The following is a 24,063-nucleotide window of genomic DNA, read 5'->3' as shown; positions in this document are numbered from 1 at the left end:
TTGAGTTAAGCTTTTATGAAATCTAGTATGTTATAAATAGACGAAATAAAAGCATAATGTGCTTTTATTATGTATGTTGCTAAGCCGTGTTGTTTACTCAATTCGATATGATTGGCAGGAGCCTGGAGGAGTGGCGGAATGTGTGCCACACTCGTTGACATCTGGCTATACAGTATGTGCTAGAATACTAGGTCTTCAACTTCTCCAATCCACTATTTGTCGAGCAGGCAGGCAGGGGTGGGGTCCTAGGGGTTACTGTGGTCTGGGTAGTGTAGAGGAGGAGGTAGCCCTGGTAGGGATTGAGTATGACGGGAAGGGCAGGCAATAAGATGCATTTGCCTTCTTCCCTGCCCGACCCCATTGTTGGCCCCTTGGTCGTTAATTGCCCGCCATCACTTTTACTGTTCTCTCTCTCTCTCTCTCTCTCTCTCTCTCTCTCTCTCTCTCTCTCTCTCTCTCTCTCTCTCTCTCTCTCTCATTTTTTATCAATGGAGGCCGGCTTATAAAATATCGATTAATAGCTAGAGGGCTTCAGGCATAGAAATAACTGATCTTCAATTACTTACCTTACTTGTGAAATCTGATAGATAGGTAGATAGGTAGATTGATGTTGTATTGACCACTCTTCACAGAAACATCAAATACAATATTATAAAATCACACAACGCTCCATATACATAAACTCATTTCACAAGTCACGTTTCCTTAAAAAAAAAAAGAAAAAAAAAAGAACAGTATTCACAACAAATGGCAACAACAATTAACATTATTATTTCAAATAACACAAAAGAGATCGTATCGAGAGCTGTTTAGAATATCCAATTCTACAACACATAGCAAAAATAATATGATATAGAATTATAAACATCACACATTCAGATTAGACAGGAAATGCATTAATATTATAACACAAAATTAAAAATTTTCCCCCAAAGTGAAGTCAGCCGGGCGAGGCCCAATGAGAGAGTTTGTATCCTATTATATGAAAACCTTCAAAATTAAGCTTGCGATATGACAAACATTTGCATAGTCTGGTCTTTCTACCATCAACTGACTCATTGATGAGAACATAATGAGATCGGGAAAAGTTGTTCGAAATTACGGTATGATCGTTTATCACAACCGCAGAAGAGAAGGAAAAGAAAGTGAAGGTTGACCTTATAGCGTTTTATTTTTTTTTTTTTTTTTTTCGTCTGCAGGTGACTTGAACTGTAACGACTGCTCGTTGGTTCCGCCTATTATGTATTTTACGAGATGATATAGGCCTAATTGGCTATAGGAAACTCATGGTCTGCTCTGTGGTCCCAGATCTAGCCATTAACCCCCCCCCCGCCTTTCCTCTCATCGCTTCCCTATGCGCGTAATGGTTGAGACTGAAAGGCAATTTGATTGCGATGTGTTTCCGTTTTCCTGTAATACGCTCTCTCTCTCTCTCTCTCTCTCTCTCTCTCTCTCTCTCTCTCTCTCTCTCTCTCTCTCTCTCTCTCTCTCTCTCTGACATCTTAAAAATAATTTTAGCGTTGAAAGCAAGGTAAAATTTTTGCTTCCTGTATTCATTATTACAAGATAAGATTAATAGGCAGGTTGCGGTTAAAAAACTGTTAAACGATGGGATCCTGCTGGTTTTAGCTGTGTTAATAAAGAAAGATTAAAGACTCTGCTTTGGAATTTGATCATTGAAAAAAGAGTACAACCTAAGATTTCTTAATGGACGAAAAATATGTCAAATGATTAGGGATATTGGATACGAATAAAATTCAATATTTTGTTAGAGCTAATGAAAAAGTTAATATTCTCGGGGATATAAAGACCGTTGTGGTTTTCAATGTCATGAAAAAATTTGGAACAGTTTTTTGTTTTTAATCGAATCTTTTTACTGCGTCATTAAAATGTGAAAACGAAAAAAGTCACGTTCGCTAACTGGACTATATTAGAAATGAAGAATAGATCGTCAGGTATCCTAATCCTAATGTTTATTACTTTAAATATTTCAGTATATCAATGAAAGCGCCATATATGAAACAGCTTGCTGCAATCCTTTTATGGAAAATAGTTGAGAAATACAATAAGATTTCCATACGCTTGTATATTTTCTTATTGGAGTTTTTATCCTCTGTAAGTACTTTTATCATATATTTTCCATGTTGGCATTTGAGCAATTCAGTAAGCAAGCGTATAATTCAGAGGTTTTAGTAGTGAAGAAGAAAAGAATACCGAGAAAGAAGTAGATAAATGGTGCGTAAGGGTTATTATAAAGGAATGGCCTATGTATTCATGAAACGTTAGATATAATGTGAGATGGAGGTATATGGCACTTTATATAAGCACTTAGTATATGAAGCCGTTAATGCTGTGGGAGTTTAAAATCAGGGGATTCATTATAAGCTACATTTGTTTCCTTTTTGGGGAAACGGCTTAAGGTTTTATGATTTTATATCCATATCTATTTATCTGTCTATCTATGCAATGATATATATATATGTAATATAATATATATATAATATATATATTATATATATATATATATATATATATATATATATATATATATATATATATATATATATATATATATATATCACAAAGCTTTACTAGTCAAGGCCACTCATACTAGGTTGTTTGCTATGAGCAATCAGACCAATATCTCCCACCATCACCAGTCGGCAGTGGCCAGCGTGGTGATGATAATTGGCCTGAACCCAGACATTGGCTCCTATCCCCAGCGGCAGTGGAAGAACTGCCCAAGGTAGAGGGCAGTTACATCCCACTGCAGGGGGTGCTAAAATCTTTTGGCTAGAACAGGTCACCTTTGAAAACTTAATGATGCAGCATACGACGTCAGGACCATGTCTAGGGAAGCAGCGTTTACAGTGTTATTAGAAGAGCTGAAGTAAATAAATTGGGATATTATAGGATTTAGTGAAATTAGTACTGGTGAATCTTATAAAGAGTTAAAAGAGGGCCAAATATTTTGCTTCAGAGGACATGAAAGGAACAAAGAAAATTTAGTGGGTTTTTTGAATGGATGAAATTCTTATAAGTAAATTTAGATTTCTATATATTAAAAGGTTTTTACCTCAATTTATTCATTTTCATCCATTATATTTAATATATGTTTTATTTTATTCATTTATTTAACAGTCGAAGGAAAGAATTTAACATTCATTTGAATATTTTTTTCTTCCTAATGTTAATCGAGTCCGCTCTATAAGAGTCGAGTTTGACTCATTGGGTTAATCTCAACCCTTTATTATAATTATATCGTACCCGTCTCATTTGGCATATACATGTTCAAGATAAGGGATTATTCATGGTGAACTGTCTTCGTTTTTTGCTCTTTAGTTCTCTGAAATTTTTTATCAAGCTCAGAGAGTTTTCATAATTCCAAATTATTTGATGTATTGTTAACAAGGGTCTATAAATCCTTAGCATAAGCAAAATGAATAATGTAATTTATTCAAGATAAATCTGGAATAATAAATTTTTTCCCCTCTTAGTGGGAAATGTTACTGGTATCATAATATAGATAAACCAGCTATAAGAAAAGTAAAATTAAAGTAAATTGATTGATATGTGATAATCAATTATTAGGCAGCACAAAGCTTGAAATTTTAATAGAAACGGGAAAAGAATGGTCGGCCGTATGAGAAGACTATATAAGACGACCTTATCTTTCACAGTTGTCATCCGATCTCCCACGCAGTTAACAATCTCCTAGCGGGGGTCAGCCTCCACATGTCCTTGAAGTGTACATTTGTTTATTTATAAAGTATGTGGATATTTCCGGTGCATTCATACTGGTGACGTAATGAGACCCCCTCTGGCAATCTCTGTCCAGCTTTCATTTTGCTTTCAGTTATTTGTATTATTTTCATCGTTGTTACGTATTCTTATGGAACAAGTCACAAAACTATCAATTTGACTAGCTTAGTTTCCCATCAGTTGATACCCATATTTGAAAAGAGAAAAAAAAAGGAGAAAAAAATAGTAATAAGATTACTTTATTATTTGATAAGATTTTGTATGTATTAATTTTTCTATATTCTTTTTCTACTCGGTTTTACTTTTGTCTTCTCGTGATTAAAAAACTTCTCTTCCGTCTTCCTCTTAAAATTCAATGTACAGTATATCATTCACTTTAGTTTTATTTATTTATTTATTCATTTGTTTATATTATGCAAATGACGTGGATATTTCCACATTCGTTACTGTTCACTTCTTAGATGAATGGGAGAAATTTTCACAGTTGGGAAGGTATTTACATTTAAAGATATATGTGAGAGTATTCGTTGACCTCAGTCATCCCCAAGATGGTTTGAATTTTTTTTTTTCTTTGGTGAGGCTATTCTTAATGGTTGGGTCATATGAATCCTGGGAGACCCAGTCCTTGGTGTAGGACTCTTGGCTTCAAGCCGGAAACCATCATTACATATAAAGGGAGGAGGATTCCATTTTTACTTGGCCCCAGTCCTTTCATGCAGTGTTAGTCTACATCTTTGCCTCTTTATATGTTTCGATGCTAAATATTGGAATATGCTGGATTCCGGCCCATGGCCTTTTTGATAGTTAGAAAGCAGATGCCGCTGCTAAATCAGCCATAAATTCTCCACAACTCAACATTAAATTCCTCGTAAAGGATATATAACTATAATGAAGCATTTGATAGTAACAAAATGTAAAAATATTTGGAATAATGAATTATAAAATAATTAATTGAAACTATTAAAACGAATTTACTCCCCATGGAAATCATCAAACTAGAACGATAAGAGGACAGAAGTAATTTTAACAAGATTATGAATGGTTCGTATTAGATGGACGCATGGATTTTCAATGTGCATGCCTCGGGTAACAGTTCTCATGTCCAGTAAGTGTGACACTTTCAACTGTACGACAAATATTTTGTGAATATTGTTTTGAAAAGAAAAAAGATTAATGTTTTGGTCAAAAAACATCTAGACATTTTATCGGACTCGTGAGTAGTTTTTTTGTGTTTAAGATTTCAAGATTTCAATGTTTTTTTTTTTTTTTTTAAAGAAATGCAGGTTTAATAGATTAGATATGAATATTTATCTATCATAGGTTTTAATCTCGATTTTAGTTTATGTCGATTATAATTTATATATTTTATACTTTATATCCCAAATTTATTTGGCCCACCTCTTTAGGAGTCAAGTTTGGCTCTTTGTGCCGGTAAATCTCAATCTCTTTAAAAAAAAGCGAGAGAATAAAAAAAAAAGTATACCATGCGGGTAGGCTATGGAGTGAAGCATCGGGGAAGTTTATTCGTGCTGTGCCAACGGATGGCATTTCCTAGTGTTCTAAAAAAAATTAGAACATATAGATAAAACAATTTCACAAACAAACAACGCAAATATTGTTCTTTTGGTAAACGACCCCTATCCCCGTAGTCAGCTTTTGATACTTTGATGAAGGAAAATTATGATCATCTCATATCTCTCCTACGTACCAAAAAGAACCACTCCTCCAATACTCATACCATCGATGTTATCACAGTGGAACTTTTTGTTCCATCTTCTCCAGGACACCAAAGACCTAGAAATTTTATTGGTATAAATGAAAATGATAGTGTTATATTGTAATATATTTTCCTGAAATATGAATTATGAAGCTCTGTACACTTTTCTGAGACCTTCTGGGAGAATTGAGATGATAAAATTGAAAAAAGGGGAATTTTAAGCTTACCTTACTTTCTGTGAGTCTTGTAAACCAAGAAATGTTTGCAAATTTGAAAAATGGGAAAGTATTTGGCATTTCTTGTAAAATTCCCAAAACATTGTAAATTTATAGTTTGACTTTGCGACAAAGTGCTCTCACCTGTGTGATAATGATTATAAGGAAATTGCCCTAGGGTCACACTTGAACGTATATGACATGTCACTTCATTATAGAGAGGGGTATAATTATATCATCAAGCAACCAGTTCGATACTACTGTTAGAAAGTAATTGGGTCCTTTGACTGGTCAAATAGTACTACATTGGATCCTTCTCTTATTACGTTTCATTTTTCCTTTACCTAGACATCCACTAAATAGTCTGGCCAATTCTTTACTCACATTCCTCTTTTCTCATACATCTAATAACACCAAGATAACCAAAAAAAAAAAAAAAAAAAAAAAAAATCCTCTTCAACCAGGAAAACTTCTCCACAGTGATTGTTCAGGTGCTACTTTCCTCTTGGTAAGGGTGGAAGACACCCTTTAGCTATGGTAAGCAGCTCTTATAGGAGAAGGACGCTCCAAAATCATACCATTGTTCACTAGATTTGGGTAGTGCCATAGCCTCTGTACCATGGTCTACCACTGTCTTTTAGATTAGAGTTCTCTTTGTTGAGAGTACACTCGGAGACACTATTCTATCTAATTTATTTTCCTTTTGTTTTGTTAAATTTTTTATAGTTTATATAGGAAATATTTATTCCAGTGTCGTTACTTCTTAAAATATTGTATTTGTTCTTATTTCCTTTCCTCACTGGGCTATTTTCCTTGTTGGAGTCCCTGGGCTTATAGCATCCTACCTTTTCAACTAGGGTTGTAGTTTAGCAAGTAATAATAATAATAATAATAATAATAATAATAATAATAATAATAATAATGCTCGAAATACACAATTACATTTATACAGTAAATGTAAAAGGAAACGAGCATTGGCATGCGTACACTCATGTAAACTTAAAAACAGAAAACATACAGACATATACTAAAGCATAGCATAACTTGGAAAGGTGCACTTCATACTATCTAACTATCTAACTATCATTATTTAATAAATTATTAATTTATCTTTCAAATAAAGATAGATTGATTTTGTTGTTTCTGTCTTTCTTTTTCATTCTAAGGTATTTCCATTCAGAATTGTTGTAACTTGTGTATTCAACTGTAATGCAGGACCACCAGTGATGTCTTCTTTTTTTTTTACTTTTTACATGTGTTTATTTTAAGTTTCATTTATATTTTTATATACACCGTCGGTCATTGAATTCTAAGAGAGGCTTCAGTGTACAGTACTTTTGAAATGTTTATTATTTATATGAAAATGTTTCGTGCTCTATCAATTTTCTTCCTTGAGAAGACTTTGAGTTGTATAACTGATTATTTTTATAATCTAAGAATGCATTGTTCTTGGAAAGATGCAGTCAATAGCATATGCCATGTTGTTAAAGAAGAAGAGGGAAGAATTCTTAGTATATGTTCACAAGAGAAACCAGACTTAATTCCTGAGAAATCAGTTGAATTCAAGTTAGCACTATGGTAGAAATTAAATGAAATTAAGTAGAACATTTCGTTAGAGATGTATAAAATTGCAATGAAATTGCCCTTTTCCCTTACTGTTAATTTCTCCATGTTTTGTTAATTTGGCCCATTGATCTTCGGTGTTATTCCAATTTATATTCTATGCAATTTTCCAATCAGCTATATGAGGTTTACCGTTTTAATGCGCGGTACTAAAATATATACTAATATATACACGAGGGTTTTTCACTTAACTCTCATGGACATTCAGAGAAAAATGAATTATTAAAGGCGTAATAATTTACCAGGTCTGTCATCTACCTTAGCATGTAAACAGAGCCTAAACAAATGACGCCTCTCGACTCACGAAGTCTCAAGATATGCGAGATGTCCAATTTTTAAAATATGAATATTAATTAAGACTACAATATCCAGGTTCTCATCCCCTAGGCCTATATTTCAGAGGCTTTTTGGTTAAATCCCGTCCTTATGTCGTAATATGTTTCTAGAGGGGACGGCAAGAGGTCTCCCTCTCGTGCCAAACCTGACACTTAGAATAAAGTTTCAAAGCCATTCATCATTCCGTTAGTTTAGGAAGGCGTTATTTTCCGTGTATGCTGGTTGTTTCAACATCACCTCTAGACGTTCCCTTGAGAGATAGTGTAAAGAAATGGACATACAGGGGTTCATATTAATGAAGACATTTGAAGTTGCACTCTCTCTCTCTCTCTCTCTCTCTCTCTCTCTCTCTCTCTCTCTCTCTCTCTCTCTCTCTCTCTCTCCAATAGATTTATTTGTATTTGTATGCAATGAGGTAACTTCATGGTTTTCCAAAGGGTATATCCTTATTGCAGCTTGTTTTGTGTTGTTTCGGTGATTTCACTTAGTTTATTTTCATCGATATATAAGAAATGTTTTACAACTTACAATGTAAGCTGTGATAATCCTTATAGGCTCCATCATAGTTTTACATATTATCGATTTGACGGGTAACTTAATGTCGGTTTTTTTTACAAGTTACATTTTTTTTTTAACAAGAAAAGCTCGTAAACTTATTTCTTTTGTTATAGTAGTATTTGTCAGTTGCTATGTTGTACTCACCGTTTTGTCGTTTCTGTGCATTTTAAAATAAGCAAAATAAGATTGTTTTGATGTTTATGTCCATTTCATTGGGCAAGTTTGTGTTGTTTTCTTGTTTAGGTTAAAGATTTTAAAATATGTCTGATTATATGCTGCATATCACAATATAGTTGATATTTATGCCAGTCCTTTTCCAAGCAAAGGAAGTAAAGTAATTTAGGGTAGGTTATGATAGTTGTGATTTAGTTCGTTCATGGCCCTTATTGTGAGATTTGGAAGTACAGATGTGGTTTGGATGTCTGAAAATGGAAAAACTTTTAATACAATATAGATTTTTTTCAATTAGCAACAGGTAAAACATGGAAATATATAGAAATTGTTTCTCTCTCTCTCTCTCTCTCTCTCTCTCTCTCTCTCTCTCTCTCTCTCTCTCTCTCAAACACACACACACATACACACTTATAGCTGTCTTCCTACATCTCTTAGTTTTTATATGCACTCGTGAAAAAGAATGCAAAATTTCCGAGAAAAAATTCTTTCCAGGATTTTATTATGAAATTAAAGATATTTGAACGCCATTCAACGAACAATACCCCAGCATTCAGTTTAGCATTTCTGCCGGTAAAGAAATGGTATTAAGCAAGGTAGTTATATCTCACCAAAGAGTTGTGTAGATTCGAGTATTTGTTTTAGCACATTCGTCTGTGAGATTTATAGATCTTACATGGCTTCTATAAATATTGTCGCGATTGAAAAGAAAAGGGTCCTATTATTTCTCATGACTGATGAATTTCATACTGGTTTTTGGTGACAGTTTACTGAACTGCTTTTGACCAAGATCAGAATAAGGTAATTTCATAGTAAATTCTTAGGGTAATACAATTAGAGTTTCACGATAGTTTAGTAATCTCTTCCATTTATATAATGAATCCTTGCATTGATGTAGTCATTGTGAATTTTGTAAAATTCTTTCAGTATATAGTCGAAATTCTTCATGAATTAAAGAAAAGTTTACTTAGAAGTTATATTAGTTACAGTTAAATTCTTAAAGTTTTTTTTTTTTTTTTTTTTCAAGTCTGAGTGGAATGCCGGTGTGGATCGCCTTAGCTGGATATGCTAATACTAGACCGCATTTCACCTTGTAAACATCTTTGTCTGAAGACGATGACAATGTTCTATGGTGTGAGAGCTCGAACACTTTAACGAAGTTGCCATTTTCCTTGGCTGTTGCTATTGAGGAACAATCGACAGATGTCAGAGCATAATGTTTAGCAATGCTCTACAGCGCTGTGTTAAGTGTAACAGGAACTTTACATCTGATAAAGAGGCTTTTAAATGTTGCGTTGCGAAGTTCCTTCTGATACAGTAATGGCATTTTGATGTACTAGCAGATGGTGTTGAATTACCTTGGATATTTTTATTTCAACACCTTTATGTTTTCATCTTTGCAATATGTGTATATGTACAAAAAGAAAACTCCTTCGCGCGCTAGTGCATCATCAAGAAAAGCAAGACGCGCAACATTGGGGTTCATTTTCAGTTTAACCAGGTTGCTGCGGTTTAGCATGTTTTTATAGTCGACGGATCTTATAAATTGTTGGTGGCCATTCGTCTGTATACTAATTAGACCCTTTTTTAATATACCCATCCAACTTTAATTGGTTGAGCCAATTGTCTTTCAATAATTGATCACAAGACCATCGTTTTTGTCGTCAACTTTCATCCATCTGTGCCCAAATACCTGCAAAAAAAAAAAGAAAGAAAAGAAAAAAAAAAGGATTCTACGGTGGTGGGACGTAAATTATAATGCAATCAGTGCAAATTGACATGCATTCGCCTTCTACCTTACCTTTGCTCCTTTCTTATGTCTTGCTATACAACCTCTATTAACTATTATTTCTCTGTACAAATGTCCTCCCTAACTGGACTACATGACCCATATTTCATCTTTAGCAATTCTTGTTTTCAATTTTTAGGCAAGGTAGGATTGTTAATCCCATGCTGAGCCATCCATTTCATCTACTCTAGAAGCCGCTACCAATTCGAAAAACTATAGATGTATATATATATATATATATATATATATATATATATATATATATATATATATATATATATATATATAATTTAACTTTTTATCTATCTATCTATCTATCTATCTATCTATCTACATATATATATATATATATATATATATATATATATATATATATATATATATATATATATATATATACACACATACATATATATACATACATACACACATACACGTACACATACATATACATCCACAAACAACTAATGCTACCACAGATGGTCAGTAGTGCTTACAATGGGTGACTGTGCAAGGTTTAGCTTTAGGCGACGAAATCCTGTCCCGTCCATTGAACTCCCAGATGCTGTATGGAAATCTAAGTATTTAAGTTCAGCCGGCGAGGTGACAATATAAGCCTATTCTGCGCAGTGACGTCACGCGCAGGCGTGTAACCATCCTATTGGATAGATGCGGAGGAGGAGTAGGATATCAGGAAGTGTTGTTGGGAGAATAATTCAAGGAGTAGGTCTATAGAGGTTTTATGGAAATGTCTATAAAGAAAAGCTAATTGAGGTAGAGATGAATATGAAATGAGAGAGATAGTATTTATTCTGGAAAATATAGGGTTATATTAAAGATGTAGAATAGACACTTCATATTATAGTTTCTTTTATTGTTCATTGGTTTCACGCATTAAGATAAGATATTAAATACAACTATATACAGCAACCTAACTTATTATTTTTATCTTTTCCCTCAAATTCTTCTTCTTCCAACACTAGTGAGCATACTTGGCCTCGTGTAGTTATTCTTGCAGAAAAAGAAGAAATGGCATCAGATGTTAGCTTTAAATACACGCTTCCCTCATAACCAGTAACTGAGAAGATAAGCTATCGGAAGGCTTATATAAATGAACTCTACTGATAAAGTCAGTCAGTGACTTACTTGACGATGCAAACTTAGCTATTTCATTGATTTTTTTTTTTTACAATTTACCCACTATAGACTATGAGAACCGTTCTATAACTTTGCTAGTTGCTTGTGATATATACAAGTTTTCATGGTTTTCGTAATTTTCATTTAATTCCACTGTGACTTTATCAACCACTGTTTCCATACCAAAATAAAAAAAATTTATAGTGCAAGTTCGGGATCATGTAAGTGATTTACTCTCGGTCCAATGGACACCTAATCCAAATATGAATCACAATACAATTCTTAATTTTGGACTTACATTCGTGCCATATATCTCTTACATGTGGCATCTCTCTAACCTCAACCCAAATCTCAGATCCAACCTCCTTGTACATTGTTATCAGCCACATTTTTCTTGGTCGACCACGTCCTTTACTGCCCAGTGAGGTACACACTGAAATAACTCATCATCCCTTCTTAAAATATGCCCAATCCATCTCCATTTCACTAATCTGATTATATTGTTCACGTGGGGCACCCCTCAAACCTCGCGAATTGCCATATTATCATCAAACATTTACATGACGAAATTATTTCCACTTGGAACACTACGCACAGAGTGATTAAGATTTTTTTTTTTATTTTCATAGTTAACATAAGGTTTACCATTCTTTCCAATATGGCTGTTTACAGTTCAAAATGCATACCAAGTGCACAGAGTTCGTGCGTATCAGTATGTATATATATATGTATATATATATTTATATATATGTATATTATATATATATATATATATATATATACATATATGTGTGTGTGTGTGTATGAATTCATTGCGTCAAGCCAGTGATTAACAAAGGAGATGAATTTAGCAATTGCTTTCCAGCTTTACTAACGAACTATCCTCTTCAATAAATATTGAATGGCACTTGCAAAGCTATTAATCAAAAGCTGTGTTGCGTATCAACCACTTTTAAGGGGATTGGCACTTAACTTACTGGCTAACCCATATTATTTTTCACCATCTTTTCACAAACACATTCATCAGAGACTACGTCAAGATTTTGTTAACAAATCTCGAATCCAGAAGATTTTTTCTTTTCAAATTTAATTTAAACACGTGTGGAATGTCTGCAAAGAAAAACGTTATCTAATGGCACTTGGATTTTCAAAGACAATTATTAGTTCCAACAAGATCTATTATTGTTTTTGATGGACGGAGATTAGTAGGTCTAAATCATTTACTATTGCTATTACTTGACAATCTACTGTTTCCACTTTCTCAGTCAAATCAAGTAAAATATTAAGCATATTCAAGCCATTAAATTGAAAATAACTAGGTTACTTCCATTGACCTACAAAGCTTCTTGGTAGGAAAACCTTCACGTACTTGTACAGCTTATATAAATCATCTGTCCCCTTATCATATCTCCACTGTTCGCTAATACTCATTTCATCAAGACAAATGACTAACAACTTTTCCTTAGAATCAGTGGTATCAGATTTTGGTTTAATGAGTTGTAAAATGGATGGCATTGTGTCTGGTTCACAAGTAAAGTTCTTAGCTCTGTCTTTTAACATAGTTTTTTACGATGATAGGAAGATTTTGACGTTTCTTAAGTACCTGTAGCATTTTGGACTCATGCTCCTCAATGTCTTTGGAAAGAAATTACTCAGTTATGAGTTTTAATTTTCTTGCTAAACGATACGGTCAGGTGAACTTTCCTCTACTTATTATTCATTACGTGAATTTAGTTTCTTTTTAATGTTATTTGTTATTGATTTTCAATTCATTATTTTTATATTATCAATTATACATATTTTGGTCGTCACCGGTACTTAATACCAATATATTAATTTTCGAAAAATTCTATGGAAGTTTGCTTCTAATATTTCACGGACTGGTTAATAATAGCTTCTCGCCATTTATTGATTATTATACTTTATAAAACACAATATGTACCCATCGCTCACTCGTCAGGCTAAGGCTTAGGCATATTTTATTTTGAGTGGTTTATGTAGTTAGTTTTCATGGAGCATAGTAATTTTTCTGTGATTTCAATTGCAAAGGATTGCAATTTATTGCAGTTCATTCAAGAAAACAAAGTAATAGAATGAAAAAATGCTCAAACGATGAGTTGAAGAGACAGGAACCTAAAATTATCAATGCTTTTCTGTAAAAAAATATTCCATAAAAATAAATTACATTATATTCAAACCTCTACTCAGCAAAACTTCAGCAAAATTTCTTTCCCGTGATATACAATTCAATTGCAATTTATGCCAACTGTTATGCATTCATTCAAAGGAAAAAATTAAGAAAAAGAAATTATTCTTTAAAGGAGAATTTCTTTGTATTTCTTTGATCAGTTAGTGTACTGTCAGTTTTAATGCTATGACTCCCATTTTCCTATCATTACTAAATTGATTTGTGTTTTTGTATTTTATTTTGTTTAATAGAAAGGTTGTCAAAAGGATGTGTATGATTCTTGTTAAAATAGAAAAATGTCATATTCACCAATGATAAATCGACGAAACCATGCAATCTTCGCAGATTGTCCCTCCAAGGATATAAAGGACAATTATTTCACCTTTAATCATATTGCCGCAAACTCTACTTGTATTTATACTCTCAACGTGTATCCTATGGGAGGCACAGAAGAAGATTAATCCATAGACTATTGGGAGATGATGAGATTTGCACCTTACATTGGAAGCGGCTCGATTAAGACGGCACGTGACGTCTGTATCACCTGACACCTGCTATACCTACCTTGTCCTGTCTGACCTTGCGTACTTGGATTTGGCTGTATGGGATGACTCGAGATCTTATGTCTCTTTATTCCTCGACTCTCCCAGCCCACCTCCGTGTTATGGCCTCACTCATTATATCCTAAAACTAAACCTAAAAATCTTGGCCCATGTCTAAATGGAAACAGAAAGCCCAGTTGTGTTCAAGAGGTACCTGGTAGACACTTTTGTCAGGATACAAACAAAAGATGGTAACTTCGGAGAAAAGAAAGAAAAAGGTATTTCCACATTTATGAAAAATGTCCAACTTTACACACTTTGCAATCAAATTGTAATTTATTTTGATTTTATTATAGCTATTTTAAAACACTTTGAAGAGTGCGTGCAAAATAGAAACGAATCGGTATTCGTCGACATCGTGCTGCTGAGACCCTTCAATAAAAGTGATTTAATTCAGATCACATAACCAGTCTGAGGGTCTTTTTCACCAATGCTCTCTCTCTCTCTCTCTCTCTCTCTCTCTCTCTCTCTCTCTCTCTCTCTCTCTCTGGGAGAAGGCAGGCTTTTATATTTTCTCGCCCTTATTTTTTTTGTTACTTGAAAATCATACGTTTTAATTTTGCTACAACGATATTTTTTTTTTTTTTTTTTTTTTTGTGAATAAAGTTATTATTTTATTTAGGATTTATGGGACCAAGATTAAATAAAGATATTAGGAGATATACTGTATTGTAGAATGAGGGATTGATGATCAACGCAAGATAAATCAAAACAGATGGGGCCAACTTTATACTGATGATCATTCTATATTGAAGCTACTAATGTTGTTTTGCTACATCCATGATTATGTATATATATATATATATATATATATATATATATATATATATATATATATATATATATATATATATATATATATATATATATATATATGTGTGTGTGTGTGTGTATGTATATGTATATGTATTTAAATTTAGAGAACTTTCAAACTCAGTCAGTCCATGTATAAAACCTGGAATAATGATAATTATCAGTATTAAAAATTATTTTGCTCGTTACTAAGATTTACTCGTTTACAAAAAGTACCTTAATATTAATGAATTGCGAAAGTGAATAAATAATATATTAGTGTTTATCTCAAATCTATAACAAAACACAATCTATATACCTTGTGAAAACATAGCATCTCTAAATATGCACAGTTTATTCATCAACCAGCTGAGGGACCATCCAAATCATCCTGAATAACGTCCACAGATCTGACAGGGACTCGATTCCTGAAAAACTACCGTGGTAACTTTTGTCCTTTTTGTCTGACACATCCAAATTATACTCTCTTTTCATTTAAATTTCGTCAACCATTAGCTCCACATGACCAGTCAGATTCATGATTTTTCGCGGAAGTTTGTCCTTTTCTTATTTCCTCATAATCTCTGGCTTTGAGGTACTGCGGTCTATAATGCTCATTTAAGTTTGGGAGAATATCATCCTCTCGGAAATGGTCAGAATAGAAGGTGACAACTACTGAATCATTACTTTTTAAGTAATTGTTATTTTAGCTTACTAATTAGTATTATGAATATTATTAGTGTAAACATTATTATTGCAATGCACCAATAATTGATAAGGGATCTTTTAAACTAAGTATTGATATTCAAATTAATCATAATTCATATTAACTTTATTGTTCTTTCAGAACCAGCAAAATTCTAGATCCACAGTTGTTTTCGGTCACTCAAGTACAACTAATCTATAACACATAAGGATTTTTATCTTGAAAAATGGCTGTTTTAAATGTTTGAAGAAAAAAAAAAACATTAACTGACGTATAAGGAAATTGATAATGATGTTTTAAAAAAAAAAACAACAACAATATGATGCTGCAAAGCAATCGGTCTTTTCAGATTAGTATTAAAAAAGTAATAAGAAATTGTTTATCAAATTAAAAAAGTAATGAAAGATAATGTTAATCAAATTGAAAGAAAGAGCTCGACCTTACATTTGGTGGACTAAGATAAACTCCCACATTTTGGATGCCATGTTTTTACTATCCCGCCCTCCCTAAATGGGTAATGGTAGGAAACTGTTGACAGTCTTAAAAATAAAGCAGAACTCCTTCATGGAGCTTGTAGATAAGATCTACCTGTTGGCGTTCTTTTTTATGATGCCTGTCATTCTGAACCTCTTCTCGCCAAATTAGGAAACACTGTAAAGACCCTAGACAACTATGGCGGGATGGGAAGGATTTAGATGGAATTTTTCATTATCATACGTAAAAAAATGTCAATGACCTTTATCTTCAAGTGGGCGTGTTTTATGTTATTTTTTTCTTTATAAATATATTTTTTTTTCTGAGAGAAGAATAATGATATAACTGATTTTTTTTTTATTTTTTTTTATGAATGCTGATATAAGAATTAAATACCAATGGAATATTTTATCGCTTCCTTAAGTGTTAAGAAAATCACATTCAAGTCCTTTCATATGCAACTTTAGTCATGTTTATTATATCTTGACTGCCAGTACGCTTGCGGGAAACTTATAATTGTGGGAATTATTTATTAACCTCAAAACTTAAACTGTATATACATACATACATACATACATACATACATACATACATACATACATACATATATTATACATGTATATCACACTAGGTATAGGGTGGGGATAAGAATTTCATTAATACGACCGACAGGACTGCCAGTGTTTTATTAAGACTGGTCCATGATCATCATATCTGGCGTTCCTTAAGGTATTACCGTATTCTGGTACCTTATTCGTGTACAGTCCGTGCTAGAGAAGGGATTATCATTTATATGCTGCTGCATTGTGCTGCCACTCCATGATTTGGTCTGCACGAGTTACACATTATGGTGATTGTTTTGCACCTTCTATTCATTATTCTAGTCAGAACACTAAGCATTGTTAGTATGGCTTCCTTATTCCATTGAGGTGATGATGGTATCACCGCTTGATGCTTCAGAGCTCATGTTCTGTCTTTGTGGGAATATTGTAGCGTCTGAAACTTTTGCCTAACAGGTGAAATTGCTCCAATTTGTCATTTTCTTTATGCTGACATTAATAATTATGCTTTAGATCATCATCGGAAGCTATTCACCATCAATTGAGAGCCTCCACTTCTTTCAGTGATTGTATTTCGAGATTACGGTACTCTGACATACTTGTTTTCAAAACATCAAAGATATCGTTTTTCTACGGAACCAGGAACCTAAATGCCTGGGATTCTTTTCTTGTGCAGCAAAATGATCAAACTGTCTAGTATGAGACTGTTATAAATATTGTAGAGCGTTAGTTAAACTAGATGATCTATTTTATTAAACTACTCCTAATATTATACGTGTATAGTTTATGGGTTAGTTGTTTTTATCACATTCTCTGAACTGCTCTTTGCTAGATCTTACCTATTTTTACATTTTAACGATGTATTCCATGGAGATCTTGTTTTGATTCATTTGAATGTGTGCCCATAATTTAATATATATTCAGGTTGTTAATGAAGACCACTTGTAACGATTTAAGAGGAGTTTTAAATTGCTCTTGAATGAAATGACAGCGAGGTCTTTAATCACAAAATAAGCAAGTTTCTGATTACGAAAGCTGTTTGTAAACATGATGTAAAGTTGCAGCGGTGGCAAATGTTAAGGAAGGAAATACAATGAAAAAAAAAATATTACTATTTTAAACGCTACGTTCTCCATGGTTGTGTCACTGACAATATATATGTGTGTATATATATATATATATATATATATATATATATATATATATATATATATATATATATATATATATATCTTTATATATCTTTATATATATATATATATATATATATATATATATATATATATATATATATATAGAGAGAGAGAGAGAGAAAGAGAGAGAGAGAGAGAGAGAGAGAGAGAGAGAGAGAGAGAGAGAGAGAGAGAGAGAGAGAGAGAGAGAGAGAACCTCTGTGATACTAGGACAACTAAGGAAGAAAAGATATAAGGAAAGAAGAACTATGTAGCTCAACCAAGGAAAAAATATGACCCAATACAAAAAAGTGGTGGCGAAAACAAGTTTGAACAATAATATTTATCCTTTTTAGGGCGGTGCCATTGTTATTACTTTATACAAAGATTCCCCTGAACAAGGCACTCGATGTCTCCCATCCCTCACGACTCGTGCGTCTTGTAAGACTCTCGAAAAGCACTTCAACTCCTACATGCGCTCCCTTCATAAATACTCCAGAGGGCGTGCTCGCGCCTCCCTCTGGTTGGCAAGCTCTCTGTGGAAGTTTCAGTCATTCATTTTACTTTTTCTTCATGGTTTACTCCTCTGTGTTATTCTACTCTTCATATACTTTTCTTGTTTAAATTACATGTATGAGAGAGAGAGAGAGAGAGAGAGAGAGAGAGAGAGAGAGAGAGAGAGAGAGAGAGAGAGAGAGAGAGAGAGAGAGAGAGAGATCTTTACCCATCCATTGCCTGAGTGCTCATGATTGTGTTGAAGTGAATAGACTTGTTTTTGAGCAGGTGGTCGAGATCAAGCATGCGTGAGTGCGTGTGTATATGCGGTTCTCTCTCTCTCTCTCTCTCTCTCTCTCTCTCTCTCTCTCTCTCTCTCTCTCTCTCTCGTACTTAACTATTCCGTTGTTCTCCCGAGGTCCGTCACGGTCCGACGGTCTTGTCTCATCCGTGCGGCTTCATCCATTGCAATGCGTTGCAGTCAGGGAACAAGTTTTCTTTATCCTGGTTTACTTCCATTCCGAATCTGCTTTTTTTTGTATGTCTTTCCTTCCGTTGTCTGAAATATGGACAAGTCAATTATTCATCCGCTTACTGAAGCGATTCATGTTCAGTTTTTGTTTTTCAACTCTCCAATTAATGGTTGATGCCTTAGGTTTTATCTTGGCCCCTGCACGCCTTTCGTTTGTGTGGTCTACTGAAGGTTTATATTATGTTGTAGAGATCGGGACTGGAAGAAAGGTATTTTTTCGCATGACATTGCCCTCAAATGCACACACACTCACACACAGAATTACTGTATTAGTGAGTAAGGGCCTTTGTTGGATATTTGGTTTCTAAAACGAGGGTCAATGATTAGCACTTATTAATAGGTGTAGACCCTGCAGTGTAATTAAAAGGTGTTGACCCTGCAGTGTATTTTATAATGAAGTTTTCTTTCATTATATTTCAGCAACTCTTTAGGTTACTAGCTTAAAATAGAACAGTGGGAGGTTGCTTTTAGAATAGAGAGAGAACACAATACAAATATCAAATCAGGATGAAGTGGTAGAACATAGTAGAGAAGAAAGGATTGTAACAGGAAATGTTGTTTTGGTTTATATCCCCAGAAGGTTTTATATGTTGTGGATCCTCACCCAATTAAAAAAGAGAACGTTGTGTCCCTATTCTGAAGCTACTCTAAACCGTCTCAAGATTCACTTGTGACTTATACATAAGTGATATTTGTAACATGACACAGAACACCAGAAGTACATTAGGTTTTTTTTGTGTGTGTGTGTGTGTGCTATAAAGCTAGAAATGAAATTTACTGTTTTCACTGTTTGTGGAAAGAGGAAATCGAAGATAGCTCTGAGGCTAAAGTTATGTCATGACGAATCCAAATGTCCTTTTGAAAGAGAGTAACCGTTTTCTCCTATTCTCTGCACTCATGTTATTTCATCTGGTAAAGGGTTGATATTGCAACAATTAATTGATCTACAAAAATAATGCCGTGTAATGCAATGCAGGTAAAAAGTGGTAGTGCACTGCAACCTCCGTGGGAACGGATTATAATGACTGGTAGCTTACGGGTGAAGTCTTTATTAGCTATTCATAAAGTATTGGTAATGGCTGACGTTTTCTTTTGAAATATTGTACTGATATTAACAATTCTTTAGTCTAATTCAACGAGCTCTACTGAAATGGTAATTCTTTACACAATAACAATTAGCAGACCTAGCGGCGGTCCATATGGCCTAAATTTCGTACATGCAATGACAATTATTCCTTTGGCATTCGACAGAGGGGTCTCGGTAATTTTATGTGAGAACTATGTATAGAATGTTTCCCCAGTGATTGTTTTTCATAATCGACATATTTCACATTTAGATAAGTCAACATTCTCAACCTACAATCTCGAAGATTTTTGTCTTCATGCAGAATATTTATCAATCATTTATCAATCAGTACGTAGAGTATAATTCTTCTTCCATTGGGGAATGCACTTTTGAAGCTCCACCTATCTTCCTGGAACCTGACGGTGCCCCTCCCCGACCTCTCCTTTAACCTGTCCGTTGTCTGAGACTGCAGACGAAGCCACAGTACAATGGTCGGGGATCGGACGAGGACGGATGAAATGATTAGCTTGTATTTTTGCAGCATTCATTCGAAAGTTCCAAGATCCAATCTACGTTGTCAATTAAGCAGTCTGCTGGGCGATATTTGTAGCTTCTGAATTATGCCTTTGGACGACTTTTCATTGTAATTAAAAGAACGCCAAATTCACGCTCGAATGAGTCCGGCACACGATGCCTAGAAACTCCCACTGTTTACCGATTATCCATGGCCTGGGTACGAGCACGATTATGTTAATTGTTCAAATTCTTGCACTCGGATACACACAGGAAAGGATGTGAGAAGACATTGCAAGGAAGAATTGCTAAGCAAGGAAGGGAATGCAAAGGAAACTAAACTATAGGTAAAAAAGTCTGCTAATGGGAGCATATGTTTAAAATACGTCAATTATTTAAAATACTACCGTTGCACACATTGAAATCGGAACCATGTAAACTCACATGATTGTGGTGCTCAAGTATGTGTACATAATATTTGAGTATGATCAAGGTAAGCATCCCAGAATATTACTGTATATTATTGTATATTAGGTTTCAATGCCTCAGTGTTTCCCAGTTCCGTTAAAGTCCTTGAAAGAAGTCTGCAGTCACTTGCAAAGAAGAGAAAAATGCACAGGGATTGCGCTGTCATTATCATGTCCCGAAGATGTAAGTTATGGCCATGGTGTAAAGAAAAACCTAGAGATCTTTTATTCTCTGGAGAAGTTAAAGATCTGTTCTCAGGATTACTTGACCTTTGGCTTTAGTTTTTGCGTCATTATTAAATGTGTAATTCTAATTTTCAAATTGCCCTTCTGAGCAAACAAAAAATCTATATTCTTTTTGGAAATTCCTTTAGTATTTTTTTGTGTATGGTTATAGTAAATAAATTAATATTCCTTTAATTGATTGATATATTTTTGAGATGTTCATTTTATGCATTGTTCAAAGAATTTTTCGTTCGTTAATTTTTTTTTTTTTTTTTTTTTTTTTTTTTTTTTTTTGGCATGTTATAGGCAGGTAACTTCGAGTACCAGGTATGGTATGGTGGATATTTCACGTTGCTTGTTATCATCAGTATACCGATGTGCTTGCAGTTAATATATTTTGAAAAATTACTAGTCGTAGAGAAGCTGGAATAATGAAAAGGGGGTATTTTGTTTGCTATATTAACTTAGGATAGGTCAAGTTAGGTTAGTTATTTTATGCAATAGCCAAAGCGTCGGTTACGAAACGATGTTGGGTTGTCATGACTAATCCACAGTGCAATAGGTTATCGATTAATTCAAACAGTTAAACAGAAATGCAATTCGCCAAATAATTGACCTCATATAAAGATCTTCGATTGCCTTGCGTTTGTTCGACCTCCCTCTTAATTTTCATTCTAACCCTGGGTTTTTCAATTTGGTCGAATTCAATGAAATGACCACCAGAATGTCTCCATCTAGCTGAAATTCAAAAGAAGAATCGAGGAAAAACTAAGTGATAGTGAAATTGCCTGTGACCTAACACCAAATGTATTGCTGGATAGACCAAATAATTGCAACGACAAAGGTTTCTGTGGTTATAAGATCTCATGTTAATTTATTCTAAAAAATTTTTGTTCGTGAGATTTTTTTTAAACGTTTTAACAATACCGTCATTAGGACGAAAAATTATATGTTTTCCCAAAACCATTGATGTCATCCCTGAACAATTTCATTCTTTTTCGTCTTTGTAACATTAATCTAGCTCTTCAGTTGTAGAAAAATCATCATTCATTGATTTTAGATATTTTATTTTCTTTATGGCCTCGGTATTTCTATTTTGATGTTAACAAAGCCCATTTTCACGACCTTGTTCAATTAGTTCTTTTTTTCAAGTTGCTTTCACCATTTAGAAAGCATTTTTTGCTCTTAATTATATAACTTTTCATAGTTTTCTAGTGATCCTCTATCACATGACTAGTTGGACAGATCACTTTAGGCAATGATTTCATAATAACAGTGATTTAATGTCGTAATTAAATCCCTGATATGCGAAGGTGTTTAGATATAAGATAATTAGATTCTGGAATTGAAAATGTTTTCTTATGAGCAATATTTAAACTAAAACGTTTCTTTTGTAGAAAAGGTAAAATGGTTATTGACTTATTTCTTCTGTCGGCTGTTGAATTTCGTGTGTAAATGATGATAGGACGTTAATGCTGACTGCTTGTGTTTTGTAAATAACGTATTTTATAATGTTGATTCCCATAATTCCACTTAAGTAAGATTATTAATTTGATAAATCTTTTTTTCTAACTTTCTAGATTGAATAACTGAGAATTTTATTAGTAATAACGGGGAACGTTTTTAAACACTGGCATATGCGAAAGTATATGTATTAAACTATTTCCACTCGACTTATCATATTCTTCGTTTTAATGAAGTGTTTGGTTATTTATCACTGAAATGCCATCTCTAAAGGATGGTGTTACATTGCTTTTGAACAATATCATCAGTGACAGAAAAATACCTCGAAAATAAATATTAGCCGTTGACAATAGAAAGATAAACATTGTGTAAACAGTTTAGCTTTGAACACGTTAATGTTTCCTCCTTTTTTAAGGCGTGATCATTTTGCGAATTTTCTTTTTCTTGGCGTGACACAAGTCGCTACGCTTCAAAGATTCTGTCCTCCTGTCTATCACAACGCGTATGATACATGAACATACAGCACCTCAGATCCATCACTCACCTCAAAGCTGCCTCTTAGCCATTTACTAACGACCTCCATCGACGTATTTATAACCACTGTTATGGGGGAGAATTTGGTAGGTCTTGTCTGTTGAGAAGTCATTTTCATCTCTACAACTGATTATTGGTTTTCAGTATCACTAGCTACTGACCATCTTGTCATCGTATTGGATACTAAAGTTTCGCTATCGTCCACGCGCATTTTATGGTCTTGTTATAATGAAGGCGACCCTTTCCGCTAATAGGGTATAACTAGAAAAGGCCACATATGCAGTGGAAAACTCTCTCTCTCTCTCTCTCTCTCTCTCTCTCTCTCTCTCTCTCTCTCTCTCTCTCTCTCTCTCTCTCTCTCTGGTGAAGATGTAAGAAATTATATAAAAAATTCTATAGCCCCGATATATTCATTAAACATTTATTAGTTATTAAGAATGCTTTTGTGCAGTTACTGGAGAATGAAATTTTTGTGCATGGCACTACAGTATACTGCACGTGTTTCATACACGCTTGTACACTAACGGTTTTGATTTGTCACCCTATCACTCGTTCTTTCCTGCACTGTTAATATATTAACTCGTGTTGTTATGCTAGCTCATGTTTTATCATATTTGAATTTCTGTGACATCCTTGCTTGCAAGTTGCTATATATATACTCGATGAATGTTTACTAAAGCCTAGTTGCATTTACCTCGCCGCTCAGTTACAATTTAACTGCTTGCTTGCACATTGGTGACCAACGGAGTGTCAGCTCCCTCCCGCCTGCCCCTCACTGCTGTTTCTACTGTTTGAAGATGCCGCCCACTGAGCATGCCTCATTGGCACACACCGCCTCAATGAAGGTGCCACACTTCACCGGTGGAGAAGTGAAGTGTTCCAGCGTGCTGAAGTCCAGTTTCACATTAAGGGCATAACTCAGTCTAACACCATGCAGACTATGTTCTTGTGGCGATCCTCGACGA

Source organism: Palaemon carinicauda, chromosome 7, assembly GCF_036898095.1.
Source record: "Palaemon carinicauda isolate YSFRI2023 chromosome 7, ASM3689809v2, whole genome shotgun sequence".
NCBI lineage: Eukaryota > Metazoa > Arthropoda > Malacostraca > Decapoda > Palaemonidae > Palaemon > Palaemon carinicauda.
Note: the sequence above shows the minus strand (reverse complement) of the source record.